We start from the raw sequence: 6,483 nt of genomic DNA, 5'->3' as shown, positions 1-6,483 counted from the left end.
GAAGGAGCCATCAAGCCTAACGGTGACGACACAGAGGAACTCTCAATGAAAGCACCAATGTCGGTGTCAAAACCGGCGGATCTCGGGTAGGGGGTCCCGAACTGTGCGTCTAAGGCAGATGGTAACAAGAGGCAGGGAACACGATGTTTTACCCAGGTTCGGGCCCTCTTGATGGAGGTAAAACCCTACGTCCTGCCTGTTAATATTGATTATATGGGTAGTACAAGAGTAGATCTACCACGAGATCAGAGAGGCTAAACCCTAGAAGCTAGCCTATGGTATGATTGTCTGTTGTCCTACGGACTAAAACCCTCCGGTTTATATAGACACCGGAGGGGGCTAGGGTTACACAAGGTCGGTTACAAAGGAGAAGATATACATATCCGTATTGCCTAAGCTTGCCTTCCACGCCAAGTAGAGTCCCATCCGGACACAAGACGAAGTCTTCAATCTTGTATCTTCATAGTCCAACAGTCCGGCCAAAGGATATAATCCGGCTGTCCGGACACCCCCTAATCCAGGACTCCCTCACCGCAACTAACTCATTAGTCACATTGCTTGCAAGGCTTATAGTGATGTGCATTACCGAGAGGGCCCAGAGATACCTCTCTGATAATTGGAGTGACAAATCCTATTCTTGATCTATGCCAACTCCACGAACACTATCAGAGACACCTGTAGAGCACCTTTATAATCACCCAATTACATTGTGACGTTTGGTAGCACACAAAGTGTTCCTCCAGTATTCGGGAGTTGCATAATCTCATAGTCATAGGAACATGTATAAGTCATGAAGAAAGCAATAGCAGTAAACTAAAACGATCAAGTGCTAAGCTAACGAAATGGGTCAAGTCAATCACATCATTCTCCTAACGATGTGCTCCCATTGATCAAATAACAACTCATGTCTATGGCTAGGAAACTTAACCATCTTTGATCAATGAGCTAGTCAAGTAGAGGCATACTAGTGACACTATGTTTGTCTATGTATTCACACATGTATTATGTTTCCGATTAATACAATTCTAGCATGAATAATAAACATTTATCATGAAATAAGGAAATAAATAATAACTTTATTATTGCCTCTAGGGAATATTTCCTTCAGTCTCCCACTTGCACTAGAGTCAATAATCTAGATTACACAGTAATGTTTCTAACACCCATGGAGTCTTGGTGCTGATCATGGTTTGCTCGTGGAAGAGGCTTAGTCGGCGGGTCTGCAACATTCAGATCTGTATGTATCTTGCATATCTCTATGTCTCCCACCTGGACTTGATCCCGGATGGAATTGAAGCGTCTCTTGATGTGCTTGGTTCTCTTGTGAAATCTGGATTCCTTTGCCAAGGCAATTGCACCAATATTGTCACAAAAGATTTTCATTGGACCCGATGCACTAGGTATGACACCTAGATCGGATATGAACTCCTTCATCCAGACTCCTTCATTTGCTGCTTTCGAAGCAACTATGTACTCCGCTTCACACGTAGATCCTGCCATGACGCTTTGTTTAGTACTGCTCCAACTGATAGCTCCACCGTTCAATATAAACACGTATCCAGTTTGCGATTTAGAATCGTCCGGATCAGTGTCAAAGCTTGCATAGACGTAACCATTTACGACGAGCTCTTTGTCACCTCCATAAACGATAAACATATCCTTAGTCCTTTTCAGGTATTTCAGGATGTTCTTGACCGTTTTCCAGTGATCCACTCCTGGATTACTTTGGTACCTCCCTACTAAACTAATAGCAAGGCACACATCAGGTCTGATACACAACATTGCATACATGAATGAGCCTATGGATGAAGCATAGGGAACACTTTTCATTTTCTCTCTATCTTCTACAGTGGTCGGGCATTAAGTCTTACTCAACTCCACACCTTATAACACAGGCAAGAACCCTTTCTTAGCTTGATCCATTTTGAACTTCTTCAAAACTTTATCAAGGTATGTGCTTTGTGAAAGTCCAATTAAGCGTCTTTATGCCTAATATATGAGCAGCTTCACTGAGGTCTTTCATTGAAAAACTCTTATTCAAGTATCCCTTTATGCTATCTAGAAATTCTATATCATTTCCAATCAACAATATGTCATCCACATATAATATTAGAAATGCTACAGAGCTCCCACTCACTTTCTTGTAAATACAGGCTTCTCCAAAAGTCTGTATAAAACCATATGCTTTGATCACACTATCAAAACATTTATTCCAACTCCGAGAGGCTTGCACCAGTCCATAAATGGATCGCTGGAGCTTGCACACTTTGTTAGTACCCTTTGAATCGATAAAACCTTCAGGTTGCATCATATAAAACTCTTCTTCCAGAAATCCATTCAGGAGTGCAGTCTTTAAATCAATTTGCCAAATTTCATAATCATAAAATGTGGAAATTGCTAACATGATTCGGACGGACTTAAGCATCGCTACGGGTGAGAAGGTCTCATCATAGTCAACTCCTTGAACTTGTCGAGAACCTTTTGCAACAAGTCGAGCTTTGTAGATAGTAATATTATCGTCAGCGTCAGTCTTCTTCTTAAAGATCCATTTATTCTCAATGGCTTGCCGATCATCGGGCAAGTCAACCAAAGTCCACACTTTGTTCTCATAAATGGATCCCATCTCAGATTTCATGGCTTCAAGCCATTTTGCGGAATCTGGGCTCATCATCGCTTCCTCATAGTTCGTAGGTTCGTCATGATCAAGTAACATGACCTCCAGAACATGATTACCGTACCACTCTGTTGCGGATCTTACTCTGGTTGACCTACGAGGTTCAGTAGTAACTTGATCTGAAGTTTCATGATCATGATCATTATCTTCCTCACTAATTGGTGTAGGTGTCACAGGAACCATTTTCTGTGATGAACTACTCTCCAATAAGGGAGCAGGTACAATTACCTCATCAAGTTCTACTTTCCTCCCACTCACTTCTTTCGAGAGAAACTCCTTCTCTAGAAAGGATCCATTCTTAGCAACAAATGTCTTGCCTTCGGATCTGTGATAGAAGGTGTACCCAACAGTCTCCTTTGGGTATCCTATGAAGACACATTTCTCCGATTTGGGTTCGAGCTTATCAGGTTGAAGCTTTTTCGCATAAGCATCGCAGCCCCAAACTTTAAGAAATGACAACTTTGGTTTCTTGCCAAACCACAGTTCATAAGGAGTCGTCTCAACGGATTTCGATGGTGCCCTATTTAACGTGAATGCATCTATCTCTAAAGCATAGCCCCAAAACGATACGGTAAATCAGTAAGAGACATCATAGATCGCACCATATCTAGTAAAGTACGATTACGACGTTCGGACACACCATTACGCTGTGGTGTTCTGGGTGGTGTGAGTTGCGAAACTATTCCGCATTGTTTCAAATGTAGACCAAACTCGTAACTCAAATATTCTCCTCCACGACCAGATCGTAGAAACTTTATTTTCTTGTTACGATGATTTTCCACTTCACTCCAAAATTCTTTGAACTTTTCAAATGTTTCACACTTATGTTTCATTAAGTAGATATATCCATATCTGCTCAAATCATCTGTGAAGCTGAGAAAATAATGATACCCGCCGCGAGCTACAATATTCATTGGACCAATAAATCTGTTGCTAGCTCCATTGTTCCGGAGAATGGCATTTTAATCATCTTGCCCATGAGGCATGGTTCGCAAGTACCAATTGATTCATAATCAAGTGATTCTAGAAGTCCATCAGTATGGAGTTTCTTCATGCGCTTTACACCAATATGACCCAAACGGCAGTGCCACAAATAAGTTGCACTATAACTCTGCATCTTTTGGCTTCAACATTATGAATATGTGTATCACTACCATCGAGATTCAACACAAATAGACCACTCTTTAAGGGTGCATGACTGAGGGAGTCCTGGATTAGGGGGTCTCCGGACAGCCGGACTATCTCCATTGGTCAGAGTGTTAGACTATGAAGATACAAGATTGAAGACTTCGTCTCGCGTCCGGACGGGACTCTACTTGGCGTGGAAGGCAAGCTAGGCAATACGGATATGGATATCTCCTCCTTTGTAACCGACCTTGTGTAACCCTAACCTTCTCCGGTGTCTATATAAACCGAAGGGTTTTAGTCCGTAGGACAACAACCACAACATACAGTCATACCATAGGCTAGCTTCTAGGATTTAGCCTCTCCGATCTTGTGGTAGATCTACTCTTGTACTACCCATATCATCAATATTAATCAAGCAGGACGTAGGGTTTTACCTCCATCAAGAGGGCCCGAACCTGGGTAAAACATCGTGTCCCCTGCCTCCTGTTACCATCTGGCCTAGACGCACAGTTCGGGACCCCCTACCCAAGATCCGCCGGTTTTGACACCGACATTGGTGCTTTCATTGAGAGTTCCTCTGCGTCGTCGTCGTTAGGCTTGATGGCTCCTACTATCATCGATAGCGATGCGGTCCAGGGTGATACTTTTCTCCCCGGACAGATCTTCATATTCGGCGGCTTTGCACTGCGGGCTAATTCTCTTGGCCATCTGGAGCAGATTGAAAGCTACGCCCCTGGCCATCAGGTCAGATTTGGAAGTTTGAACTACACGGCCGACATCCGCGGAGACTTGATCTTCGACGGATTCGAGCCACAGCCAGGCGCGCCGCACTGTCACGATGGGTATGACCTAGCTCTGCCGCCGAACAGTACCCTAGGGGCCGCGCCTGCATGAGCTCCGACCCTTAGCTCGGAGCCAACTGCGCCAATGGAGGACGGGTGGCTAGACACCGCCTCAGGGGCTGCAGTCTCAATGGTGATCGAGCCGAGCACCAGCCTAATCCTCCGCGAAGCCCGTGACTCCAAGGTGCCGGACTCTTTTCCGGACTCCGAACCATCCGCGCCACTGCTAATCAAATCCGATTGGGCACCGATCATGCAATTCATCACCACGGATATCTTTCAGCACTCGCCCTTCGACGACATTCTGAATTCACTAAGGTCTCTCTCTTTGTCAGGAGAGCCCTGGCCGGACTATGGCCAACATGATTGGGATGCGGACGACGAAGAAATTTGACGCCCACCCACCACCCACTTTGTAGCCACTATCGATGATTTAAGCGACATGCTCGACTTCGACTTCGAAGACATCGACGGTATGGACGACGATGTAGGAGACGAACATGAACCAGCACCTATAGGGCACTGGAAAGCCACCTCGTCATATGACATATACATGGTGGATACACCCAACGAAGGCAATGGCGACGAGATAGCGGAGGATGACCCCTCCAAGAAGCAACCCAAGCGCCGACGTGAGCGGTGCCGCTCTAAGTCCCGCCAAAGCAAAAGTGGTGATACCGGCACAGGAGATAATAACACTCCAGATAGTGCCGAAGACAATAACAATCCCCTCCAGCAAGATTTAGAGCAGGAGGATGAAGGAGCCAACTCTCCTGAGAGAGCGACAGACGGAGAGGAGGAGGATGACAATTACATGCCCCCTCCGAAGACGAGGCAAGCCCCGGTGACGATGAATTCGCCATACCAGAGGATCCCGTCGAACAAGAGCGCTTCAAGCACTGGCTTATGGCCACGGCAAATAGCCTGAAGAAAAAGTAGCAGTAGCTTCAAGCTGATCAAGATCTGCTAGCTGACAGATGGACTGAAGTCCTCGCGGCCGAGGAATATAAACTCGAGCGCCCCTCCAAGAGTTAGCCAAAGTGCAGGTTACTACCCCGCCTGGAGGAAGAAGCGTATGATACGGCTGATCAGCCACCTCGTGGCCGCGATAGAGATGCATTCCAGCCAAAAGCTCAGCCTCCACCCCGATGCCATTCAAATAAAAAGGCATGGGGAGATACGCTAGACCTGCGAGACATATTGGAGGACAAAGAAAAGCATGCAAGATCGATCTACGGATCACGAGGGCGCACTACTCTGCGAGACGATAAACGTCACGCAAGATACAGTAAAATCAAATCCGGCCGGGCCGAACACAGTGGGCAAGACCCATTCGAGCTGCGTCGCGACATAGCCCAATACAGAGGCGCCGCACACCCCTTATGCTTCATAGACGAAGTAATGGAACATCAATTCCCAGAAGGTTTCAAACATGTAAATATTGAATCATACGACAGCACAAAAGATCCCGCAATATGGATTGAGGATTTCCTCCTCCACATCCACATGGCCCGCGGTGATGACTTACACGCCATCAAATACCTCCCACTAAAGCTCAAAGGACCAGCGCGGCATTGGCTTAACAGCTTGCCAGCAGACTCCATTAGCTGTTGGGAAGATCTGGAAGCCGCATTCCTCGACAACTTTCAGGGCACTTATGTGTGACCACCAGACGCCGATGACTTGAGCCACATAATTCAGCAGCCAGAAGAGTCAGCCAGGCAATTCTGGACTTGGTTCCTTACAAAGAAAAATCAAATCGTCGACTGTCTGGATGCGGAGGCCTTAGCGGCTTTCAAACACAACATTCGAGACGAGTGGCTAGCCCGGCACCTTGGT

This window comes from Triticum aestivum, chromosome 6A, assembly GCF_018294505.1.
Source record: "Triticum aestivum cultivar Chinese Spring chromosome 6A, IWGSC CS RefSeq v2.1, whole genome shotgun sequence".
NCBI lineage: Eukaryota > Viridiplantae > Streptophyta > Magnoliopsida > Poales > Poaceae > Triticum > Triticum aestivum.
This window is presented reverse-complemented; position numbering follows the sequence as displayed.